This window comes from Brachyhypopomus gauderio, unplaced genomic scaffold, assembly GCF_052324685.1.
Source record: "Brachyhypopomus gauderio isolate BG-103 unplaced genomic scaffold, BGAUD_0.2 sc634, whole genome shotgun sequence".
Lineage (NCBI taxonomy): Eukaryota > Metazoa > Chordata > Actinopteri > Gymnotiformes > Hypopomidae > Brachyhypopomus > Brachyhypopomus gauderio.
Window position 1 is genome coordinate 5001 of NW_027507454.1, and position 12500 is coordinate 17500.

The 12500-nt window shown below is 43.6% G+C and overlaps 1 non-coding gene across 1 annotated transcript in view; it reads left to right on the top strand.

Annotated features, from left to right (window-relative positions):
* Positions 1-12170: 12170 nt before the first annotated feature.
* LOC143507131 (18S ribosomal RNA) overlaps positions 12171-12500 on the top strand; it is a 1839-nt gene continuing 1509 nt past the window's right edge. The window contains exon 1 of the ribosomal RNA XR_013128609.1: positions 12171-12500. This exon is cut by the window's right edge and continues 1509 nt beyond it. This is a non-coding gene — a ribosomal RNA (18S ribosomal RNA).

Consider the following 12500-nt stretch of genomic DNA (forward strand, 5'->3'; position numbering starts at 1 on the left):
TTGGTCGGCATGAATTAATGAATGAAATGCCTACTATGGATGTCTAAAAATAAGCCTACAGTGTGTAGCGGGGTCAAAGAACACTTTGGTCAGCATGAATTAATGAATGAAATGCCTACTATGGATGTCTAAAATACTTTTCATTTAAAAGACAAAGTCCCATAATCAATCAACCAGGCCTATAAGCCTACAGTGTGTAGCGGGGTCAAAGAACACTTTGGTCGGCATGAATTAATGAATGAAATGCCTACTATGGATGTCTAAAAATAAGCCTACAGTGTGTAGCGGGGTCAAAGAACACTTTGGTCAGCATGAATTAATGAATGAAATGCCTACTATGGATGTCTAAAATACTTTTCATTTAAAAGACAAAGTCCCATAATCAATCAACCAGGCCTATAAGCCTACAGTGTGTAGCGGGGTCAAAGAACACTTTGGTCGGCATGAATTAATGAATGAAATGCCTCCTTTGGAAGTCCAAAATAATGTTAAAAATAATTTCCAAGTGCCATAATTATCCACAGGTTGGCTCTTCCAGTCCTATAAGCCTGCTTTGTGTGGCCAGGCAAAGGATCAGATAGCTTGGGGCCAGATTTAAACAGAAAAGGCAGTTTGTGGAGCAAAGACATAATTTTGAATGGGGAGAAAAAAGGAAAACGGTGGAGTAATGCTGCCATCTTTTGGGTAAAAAATGTCGGTGCGCCTATAATTTAAAAGTGGGTTTTCTGGATGTTTTAAAAGACCCAGGGCTATCATCCTGCTGTGTGTAGCGGGCTCAGAGTTCACTTTGGTCGGCATGAATTAATGAATGAAATGCCTCCTCTGGATGTCTGAAATAATTTTCATTTAAATGACAAAGTCCCACTTTTAATCAACCTGGCCTATAAGCCTACATTGTGTAGCGGGCTCAGAGTTCACTTTGGTCGGCATGAATTAATGAATGAAATGCCTCCTCTGGATGTCTAAAATAGTTTTCATTTAAAAGACAAAGTCCCACTTTTAATCAACCAGGCCTATAAGCCTACAGTGTGTAGCGGGGTCAAAGAACACTTTGGTCAGCATGAATTAATGAATTAAATGCCTCCTCTGGATGTCTAAAATAATTTTCATTTAAAAGACAAAGTCCCATAATCAATCAACAAGGCCTATAAGCCTACATTGTGTAGCGGGCTCAGAGTTCACTTTGGTCGGCATGAATTAATGAATGAAATGCCTCCTCTGGATGTCAAAAATAATTTTCATTTAAATGACAAAGTCCCACTTTTAATCAACCAGGCCTATAAGCCTGCTTTGTGTGGCCGGGCAAAGGATCAGATAGCTTGGGGACAGATTTAAACAGAAAAGGCAGTTTGTGGAGCTCAGTAATAATTTTGAATGGGGAAAAAAAGGGAAAACGGTGGAGTAATGCTGCCATCTTTTGGGTAAAAAATGTCGGTGCGCCTATAATTTAAAAGTGGGTTTTCTGGATGTTTTAAAAGACCCAGGGCTATCACTCTAGTGTGTGTGGCGGGCTCAGAGTATGCCTAAAGTGGGGTAACTATTTTAAACATTTTACTAATTTCTGGATGTATTAAATCATCCATGTGTCTCATCCTACTGTGTATGGCGGGCTCAGAGTATGCCTAAAGTGGGGGTAACTATTTTAAACATTTTACTAATTTCTGGATGTATTAAATCATCCATGTGTCTCATCCTACTGTGTATGGCGGGCTCAGAGTATGCCTAAAGTGGGGTAACTATTTTAAACATTTTACTAATTTCTGGATGTATTAAATCATCCATGTGTCTCACTCTAGTGTGTGTGGCGGGCTCAGAGTATGCCTAAAGTGGGGTAACTATTTTAAACATTTTACTAATTTCTGGATGTATTAAATCATCCATGTGTCTCACTCTAGTGTGTGTGGCGGGCTCAGAGTATGCCTAAAGTGGGGTAACTATTTTAAACATTTTACTAATTTCTGGATGTATTAAATCATCCATGTGTCTCATCCTAGTGTGTGTGGCGGGCTCAGAGTATGCCTAAAGTGGGGTAACTATTTTAAACATTTTACTAATTTCTGGATGTATTAAATCATCCATGTGTCTCATCCTACTGTGTGTGGCGGGCTCTTAGTGCTCATTCTTAGGCTATGTATTTTATACATTTTACTAATTTATGGAGGAAAAAAAAGACCCAGCATTTTGCATTCAAATGTGCAGGGCGCACCGGCGTTTAAAGTCCAAAAGATGGCAGCATTACTCCACCATAGTAATTATTTTCCTCCTTAAAGCTGTATACCATATGTTTCTGGAGGAATTAAATTCAGGCCTATAAGCCTGCTGTGTGTGGCTGGCTTTTAGTGCACATTCTTAGGCTATGTATTTAATACAGAATAAGGATTTTCTGGATGTATTAAATCATCCAGGGCTCTCATCCTACTGTGTGTGGCCGGCTCTTAGTGCACATTCTTAGGCAATGTATTTTATACAGAATGATGATTTTCTGGATGTTTTAAATCATCCAGGGCTCTCATCCTACTGTGTGTGGCCGGCTCTTAGTGCACCTTTTTAGGCAATGTATTTTATACAGAATGATGATTTTCTGGATGTATTAAATCATCCAGGGCTCTCATCCTACTGTGTGTGGCCGGCTCTTAGTGCACCTTTTTAGGCTATGTATTTTATACAGAATAATGATTTTATGGATGTATTAAATCATCCATGTGTCTCATCCTACTGTGTGTGGCGGGCTCAGAGTGTGCTTAAATAGGGTAACTATTTTATACATTTTACTAATTTATGGAGGTTAAAAAAAGACCCAGCATTTTGCATTCAAATGTGCAGGGCGCACCGGCATTTAAAGTCCAAAAGATGGCAGCATTACTCCACCGTAGTAATTATTTTCCTCCTTAAAGCTGTATACCATATGTTTCTGGAGGAATTAAATTCAGGCCTATAAGCCTGCTGTGTGTAGCGGGGTCATAGTAGGCTTTTATTGGGTAACTGTTTTATACAGAATAAAGATTTCTGGGTGTTTAAAAAAGACCCATGCCTATAAGCCTGCTGTGTGTAGCGGGGTCAGAGTTCACATTCCTTGGGCATGAATTATGAATGAAATGCCCCCTCTGGATGTCCTAAATAATTTTAATTTAAATGACAAAGTCCCATAATTGGTTGGCCTATAAGCCTACTGTGTGTAGTGGGTTTCAGAGTACACTTTGGTCGGCATTGCAGCTTTCAAATATCACATTGCAGATTTCAAATTGTCTTTCTGCAAGAGTCTCCAAAGTTGCAATGTGCAAGTATTTCGGCAACCGGCGCTAATTGAGGGTTAGGCGAGGTTGAAATATTTCAAAGTCCGAGGATATACCAGCAGCATAGACACTTAGAAAAAAATAGAGGCCTTTTTAAATTAAATATACCAGAGGCATAGACACTTAGAAAAAAATAGAGGCCTTTTTAAATTAAATATACCAGAGGCATAGACACTTAGAAAAAAATAGAGGCCTTTTTAAATTAAATATACCAGAGGCATAGACACTTAGAAAAAAATAGAGGCCTTTTTAAATTAAATATACCAGAGGCATAGACACTTAGAAAAAAATAGAGGCCTTTTTAAATTAAATATACCAGAGGCATAGACACTTAGAATAAAATAGAGGCCTTTTTAAATTAAATATACCAGAGGCATAGACACTTAGACTAAAAAAGAGGCCTTTTTAAATTAAATATACCAGAGGCATAGACACTTAGACTAAAATAGAGGCCTTTTTAAATTAAATATACCAGAGGCATAGACACTTAGACTAAAATAGAGGCCTTTTTAAATTAAATATACCAGAGGCATAGACACTTAGAATAAAATAGAGGCCTTTTTAAATTAAATATACCAGAGGCATAGACACTTAGAATAAAATAGAGGCCTTTTTAAATTAAATATACCAGAGGCATAGACACTTAGACTAAAATAGAGGCCTTTTTAAATTAAATATACCAGAGGCATAGACACTTAGAATAAAATAGAGGCCTTTTTAAATTAAATATACCAGAGGCATAGACACTTAGAATAAAATAGAGGCCTTTTTAAATTAAATATACCAGAGGCATAGACACTTAGACTAAAAAAGAGGCCTTTTTAAATTAAATATACCAGAGTTCCTTAAAAAGCCATGGCAACAGGTGAGACCAATCATTGCTGATTGCGTGGGCTGAGAACGTACCGGCATAATTGAAAAGAATCAGCAACAGGTGAGACCAATCATTGCTGATTGCGTGGGCTGAGAACGTACCGGCATAATTGAAAAGGCCATTTTAAATAAAATATACCAGTAGAAAAGACACTTTGAGTAAAAAAGGCCATTTTAAATAAAATATACCATGGCCAAATGAACTTAGAATAAAAGAGGAGAGTTTAGTTTAAATTATACCATGGTTAAATGCTGTTAGAAAAAAAGTGCACAGTTTAATCTTATTTGGAAGGCGCATTGACTCTTAAAGTCCACAAGATGTCACCGGTACTCCATCGTTTTTTTTCTGTTATACCATATGTACGTGCCACTGGGTGGACCCTCCAGACACCTCAGCCTAGTTGAAGTGTCCGATGAAGGTGCACTCATCTGGGCATGAGGTAAAGTTATTATACCAACATCATGTGGAGGTTTTCAAGTCAGAATTTGCACAAAGTCCATAAATATACCAGAAGCATGGAGTTTTATGAGTGAATTAGTCTATGTCCCTTACTTTGTTAGACCATACACAAGATATTTTCTTCAGGAAATGCACAGAGTCCAATGCTATAACATTGCCAGGTGGTGGCTTTAAGGGAAAAAAGCATAAAAGTGTCCGAAAAACATGCTCTTTAGCTCGGGTACAGCCCCAGGATCAAGAAAAATTGTCAGTTTTTTTTTCTATCTTGCTTAGAAATAGGTGTAAATTGACTCTGAAGTGTCATATCAGGCAATGCACAGAGTCCTTAAATATACCAGTAGCATGAGGTTTTTGTTGGAAATTAGTCTATTTCCCTTCCTGAGTTATACCTTATACAAGTAGTAATCTTCAGGCAATGCACAGAGTCCTTAAATTTACCAGTAGCATGAGGTTTTTGTTGGAAATTAGTCTATTTCCCTTCCTGAGTTAGACCATATACAAGTAGTAATCTTCAGGCAATGCACAGAGTCCTTAAATATACCAGCAGCAGGTGGTGGCTTTTAGTGAAAAAAGCATAAAAGTGTCCAAAAAACATGCTCTTTAGCTCAGGTACATCCCAGGATCAAGAAAAATTGTCAGTTTTTTTCTCTATCTTGCTTAGAAATAGGTGTAAATCCAGTCTGAAGTGTCTGATCAGAAAATGCACTAAGTCCATTTTTTCTGTTATACCATACGCATTTGCCACTGGGTGGCTCCTCCAGACACATCTGTCCACTTGGAGTGTCCAATGAAGGTGCACTCATCTGGGCATGAGGGTAAAGTTATTATACCAACATCATGTGGAGGTTTTCAAGTCAGAATTTGCACAAAGTCCATAAATATACCAGAAGCATGGAGTTTTATGAGTGAATTAGTCTATGTCCCTTACTTTGTTAGACCATACACAAGATATTTTCTTCAGGAAATGCACAGAGTCCAATGCTATAACATTGCCAGGTGGTGGCTTTAAGGGAAAAAAGCATAAAAGTGTCCGAAAAACATGCTCTTTAGCTCGGGTACATCCCCAGGATCAAGAAAAATTGTCAGTTTTTTTTTCTATCTTGCTTAGAAATAGGTGTAAATTGACTCTGAAGTGTCATATCAGGCAATGCACAGAGTCCTTAAATATACCAGTAGCATGAGGTTTTTGTTGGAAATTAGTCTATTTCCCTTCCTGAGTTATACCTTATACAAGTAGTAATCTTCAGGCAATGCACAGAGTCCTTAAATTTACCAGTAGCATGAGGTTTTTGTTGGAAATTAGTCTATTTCCCTTCCTGAGTTAGACCATATACAAGTAGTAATCTTCAGAATATGCACAAAGTCCATAAATATACCAGCAGCACGAAGTTTTCAAGTGGAAAATATTCTATGTCGCTTCATTTGGTATACCATAGGCGTCAGTTTTCGGCGAAAATAATTCTATGTCGATAAAAATGTTATACCATACGTATGATTTTGTGTTCAAAAATCGCACTATGTTCCAATTTTGACCAAGGGGTGGATCATCCAGAGGCCTCGATCCTCTGACAGTGCCCGCCGAATGTGCACCCAGACGGACATGCATCTCATTCCCCCTGTCTGGATGATTTTATGAATGGGTGATATGCAAACACCTACCATCAGGTATATAGGGGAGAGGGTCTTCTGAAAGCCACATATATGGTATACCATAAATGAAGACAAGGATTATGGCGCACGCTTTGCCCGACCAAAGGTCACTCCCTGGGCATTTTAGAGGATTTGAGAGGCCTCTTTATGGATCTCACAAATGATCCATGCATGGAATTTTGCACACTTTATCCGAATAAAGTGCACTTTTGGGCTTATGAGAGTAGGTTGGTATGCCTCTCTCTGGATGTGAGGAAGGATCCAGGAATAAAGGCATGTAATGCCACACAATTTATCCGACTAAATGACACTCTTGGGCTTATGAGAGAGGATGAGGGGCCTCTCTGTGGATGTCAGAAAGGCTCCATGCATGAAAGCATGTAATGTCACACACTTTATCCGATTAAAGTGTACATGTTGGGCTTATGATTAAGCATGAGGGCCCTATGTGTGGATGTCAGAAAGGCTCCATGCATGAAAGCATGTAATGTCACACACTTTATCCGATTAAAGTGTACATGTTGGGCTTATGATTAAGCATGAGGGCCCTATATGTGGATGTCAGAAAGGTTCCAGGCTTAAAGGCATGTAATGTCACACACTTTATCCGATTAAAGTGCACATTTGGGCTTATGATTAAGCATGAGGGCCCTATGTGTGGATGTCAGAAAGGCTCCATGCATGAAAGCATGTAATGCCACACACTTTATCCGATTAAAGTGTACATGTTGGGCTTATGATTAAGCATGAGGGCCCTATATGTGGATGTCAGAAAGGTTCCAGGCTTAAAGGCATGTAATGTCACACACTTTATCCGATTAAAGTGCACATTTGGGCTTATGATTAAGCATGAGGGCCCTATGTGTGGATGTCAGAAAGGCTCCATGCATGAAAGCATGTAATGCCACACACTTTATCCGATTAAAGTGTACATGTTGGGCTTATGATTAAGCATGAGGGCCCTATATGTGGATGTCAGAAAGGTTCCAGGCTTAAAGGCATGTAATGTCACACACTTTATCCGATTAAAGTGCACATTTGGGCTTATGATTAAGCATGAGGGCCCTATGTGTGGATGTCAGAAAGGCTCCATGCATGAAAGCATGTAATGCCACACACTTTATCCGATTAAAGTGCACATTTGGGCTTATGATTAAGCATGAGGGCCCTATGTGTGGATGTCAGAAAGGCTCCATGCATGAAAGCATGTAATGTCACACACTTTATCCGATTAAAGTGTACATGTTGGGCTTATGAGAGTAGGTTGGTATGCCTCTCTCTGGATGTGAGGAAGGATCCAGGAATAAAGGCATGTAATGCCACACAATTTATCCGACTAAATGACACTCTTGGGCTTATGAGAGAGGATGAGGGGCCTCTCTGTGGATGTCAGAAAGGCTCCATGCATGAAAGCATGTAATGTCACACACTTTATCCGATTAAAGTGCACATTTGGGCTTATGATTAAGCATGAGGGCCCTATGTGTGGATGTCAGAAAGGCTCCATGCATGAAAGCATGTAATGTCACACACTTTATCCGATTAAAGTGTACATGTTGGGCTTATGATTAAGCATGAGGGCCCTATGTGTGGATGTCAGAAAGGCTCCATGCATGAAAGCATGTAATGTCACACACTTTATCCGATTAAAGTGTACATGTTGGGCTTATGATTAAGCATGAGGGCCCTATATGTGGATGTCAGAAAGGTTCCAGGCTTAAAGGCATGTAATGTCACACACTTTATCCGATTAAAGTGTACATGTTGGGCTTATGATTAAGCATGAGGGCCCTATGTGTGGATGTCAGAAAGGCTCCATGCATGAAAGCATGTAATGTCACACACTTTATCCGATTAAAGTGTACATGTTGGGCTTATGATTAAGCATGAGGGCCCTATATGTGGATGTCAGAAAGGTTCCAGGCTTAAAGGCATGTAATGTCACACACTTTATCCGATTAAAGTGCACATTTGGGCTTATGATTAAGCATGAGGGCCCTATGTGTGGATGTCAGAAAGGCTCCATGCATGAAAGCATGTAATGCCACACACTTTATCCGATTAAAGTGTACATGTTGGGCTTATGATTAAGCATGAGGGCCCTATATGTGGATGTCAGAAAGGTTCCAGGCTTAAAGGCATGTAATGTCACACACTTTATCCGATTAAAGTGCACATTTGGGCTTATGATTAAGCATGAGGGCCCTATGTGTGGATGTCAGAAAGGCTCCATGCATGAAAGCATGTAATGCCACACACTTTATCCGATTAAAGTGTACATGTTGGGCTTATGATTAAGCATGAGGGCCCTATATGTGGATGTCAGAAAGGTTCCAGGCTTAAAGGCATGTAATGTCACACACTTTATCCGATTAAAGTGCACATTTGGGCTTATGATTAAGCATGAGGGCCCTATGTGTGGATGTCAGAAAGGCTCCATGCATGAAAGCATGTAATGCCACACACTTTATCCGATTAAAGTGCACATTTGGGCTTATGATTAAGCATGAGGGCCCTATGTGTGGATGTCAGAAAGGCTCCATGCATGAAAGCATGTAATGTCACACACTTTATCCGATTAAAGTGTACATGTTGGGCTTATGAGAGTAGGTTGGTATGCCTCTCTCTGGATGTGAGGAAGGATCCAGGAATAAAGGCATGTAATGCCACACAATTTATCCGACTAAATGACACTCTTGGGCTTATGAGAGAGGATGAGGGGCCTCTCTGTGGATGTCAGAAAGGCTCCATGCATGAAAGCATGTAATGTCACACACTTTATCCGAATAAAGTGCACATTTGGGCTTATGATTAAGCATGAGGGCCCTATGTGTGGATGTCAGAAAGGCTCCATGCATGAAAGCATGTAATGTCACACACTTTATCCGATTAAAGTGTACATGTTGGGCTTATGATTAAGCATGAGGGCCCTATGTGTGGATGTCAGAAAGGCTCCATGCATGAAAGCATGTAATGTCACACACTTTATCCGATTAAAGTGTACATGTTGGGCTTATGATTAAGCATGAGGGCCCTATATGTGGATGTCAGAAAGGTTCCAGGCTTAAAGGCATGTAATGTCACACACTTTATCCGATTAAAGTGTACATGTTGGGCTTATGATTAAGCATGAGGGCCCTATGTGTGGATGTCAGAAAGGCTCCATGCATGAAAGCATGTAATGTCACACACTTTATCCGATTAAAGTGTACATGTTGGGCTTATGATTAAGCATGAGGGCCCTATATGTGGATGTCAGAAAGGTTCCAGGCTTAAAGGCATGTAATGCCACACACTTTATCCGTTTAAAGTGCACGCTTCGGCTTAAGAGAGGAGTTGAGAGGCCTCTCCCTGGAAGTCACAGATGATCCAGGCCTGCAATGGCAGACACTATATCACTTTATCCGAGTAAGAGGCTCCCTCTGAGCAAAGTAGGGGGGGAGTGAGGCCCCCCCCGGAGGTCTGAAAAGATCCAGGCCTTTAAATGACACGGGCTGTGCCCGAGCAAAGTGCCCACGCTGGGCAAGGGTGGAGGCGTGATGCTCCCCCTTATGGAGGTCGTCCTACCTCCATCCTCACGTAATGTATTTCGACCTGTGCGTATCCGGAGGGTGCTATGCGCAAGCCCGGAAGATGCTGGTTTCGGCTGGCCTTACCGGATCCAATGGTATAGCACCTAGGTGCGCTCTAAGGCCGTAAACCCCCCCCATGTGTTTGAGAATGGTAGGTGTTATACCATTGCCACGAACCACTTATTGAATCAGCCATGCCCTTTCGGCAATCGAGTCTCAGAGGTGTGTCCGAGGGAAGATTTGCCTTGGCGGGCATGGCTGTCTGGCATCTCCCCGACCCTGGAGGAATGCGCTAACGGTGTAATGCAAACACCTACCAGCAGGTATATAGGGGAGCATGCTTTCTGAGCCTTATATGATTGTACCATAATAAGGATCAGAAGAAAGGCAGTGCGTTAAGGTGAACTAGCCCGACTCTAATGCACCTTGACGGCTTAAGGGGAGGGATAAGTGACCCCTGCTGATGGAGGTCAAAGACATCCGTGTCTCTCAGGCCTTCGAACCACTGCTTGCGCCCGACCGAAATGCCACTGCTGGGCATGGGTGTAAGAGTGGTGACCCCCCTTATGGAGGTCTGTCCAACCTCCAGCCTGCATGCTCCACCTCGGCCTGTGCGTATCCGGAGGGTGCTGTGCGCAAGCCCGGAAGATGCTGGTTTCGGCTGGCCTTACCGGATCCAATGGCACAGTACCTAGGTGCGCTCTAAGACCGTTATCCGAACCCAAGTCCGCCAGGGGTTTTTCAGTTATACCAGTAGCATCGACCATCACTTTGATCAGCCAGGCCTTTTCGGGGGTTGAGCGTCCGAGGTGTGTCCGAGGGAAGATTTGCCTTGGCGGGCATGGCTGGCGAGTACCTCCCCGGCCGTGGAGGAAAACGCATACGGTGCATTGCAAACACCTACCAGCAGGTATATAGGAGAGCATGTCTCTTGAGTTCATCCTAACCTTATAATGGTTATCCCATTCATAAGGCCTGGATGCAAGGCGGTGCGTGAAGGTAACATTAGCCTGACTCTAACACTTTCACCGGTTAGGGGTGGAGTGGTGACCCCCCTAACACTGGAGGTCTCGCCGACCTCCAGGCACCAGCCTCACATGCTCTACCTCGGCCTGTGCGTATCCGGAGGGTGCTGTGCGCAAGCCCGGAAGATGCTGGTTTCGGCTGGCCTTACCGGATCCAATGGCACAGTACCTAGGTGCGCTCTAAGACCGTTATCCGAACCCAAGTCCGCCAGGGGTTTTTCAGTTATACCAGTAGCGTCGACCATCACTTGGTTCAGCCAGGCCTTTTCAGGGGTCGAGCGTCCGAGGTGTGTCCGAGGGAAGATTTGCCTTGGCGGGCATGGCTGGCGAGAACCTCCCCGGCCGTGGAGGAAAACGCGTACGGTGGATTGCAAAAACCTACCAGCAGGTTTTTAGGGAGAGCGTCAATCTCGAGGGCGTTCGGAGCTCTCCCGATCTATTGGCATACGATGCCCGCCAGGGGTTAGGCTCTCGGGCTACCACTTAAGGTTTCTCCCTGTCATTATAAGAGAGACACACGGTCAAACCAATGCGCAATGTACAATGAGGTGTGAGCTCATATCCTATATATTGCTCAGAGCCACAACCTCGGTGCGACATACCTAGGTACAGGAATAGGGCGAGAGGTGGATGCGCTCCTTCAGGACGGGTAGGTCGGCAGCCTCTCGGGTATGATCGTTCACCAACGAAAGCTGTACAAAAGAGGTGACTGCGCTCATTGAGGACGGCAGCCTCGACATGACATACCTATCAAAAACTCTCCCATGAGGTGTGTGCGCTCCTTCAGGATGGGAGGTCGGCAGCCTCGGTATGATCATGATGACCGAGACACAGGCCTTGGGTTGGGCCTAGGGTTGAAACCTTCTGTGCCGCCCGGGTAGTTCCTCCCCAAACCAGCGGGCATGCCTCTATGGGGAGGCCTCGGTCTGAAAAGACACGATCCTCACCCGGAACCGTCTGAGGGAAGCGTTGAAGGCCGGTCTGTCTACACAGGTGTCCGCTATCGGCGTCCATGGTGTACGGGTGAGAGCCAGCAGTGGATCGGGTTAGTTCAACACATGCTTGGCCTCACCCCGCCTGGTCACGGAATCACTCATTTCTCGGTTACGTCCCACAGTAGCGCGCAGCGCGTGCTGGGAGCTGACGAGGGCTCTCTCCCCCACGCTGACGGCGCACCCCTGCTGCACCGATGGTGGGCGTCCGGTACCGAGGTGGGCCCCTGACCCTGCCCGGGGGATGGAGCACGCCGAGGTGGCCGCGACGTTAGCTGGTGTCCCTTTCACCACCGCGGTGCAGCTACCTGGTTGATCCTGCCAGTAACATATGCTTGTCTCAAAGATTAAGCCATGCAGGTCTAAGTACACACGGCCGGTACAGTGAAACTGCGAATGGCTCATTAAATCAGTCATGGTTCCTTTGATCGCTCCACACGTTACTCGGATAACTGTGGTAATTCTAGAGCTAATACATGCAAACGAGCGCTGACCCCTCTGGGGGATGCGTGCATTTATCAGATCCAAAACCCATCCGGCGGGGCGCGGGCCCCCCGGCCGCTTTGGTGACTCTAGATAACCTCGGGCCGATCGCGCGCCCTCCGCGGCGGCGACGTCTCATTCGAATGTCTGCC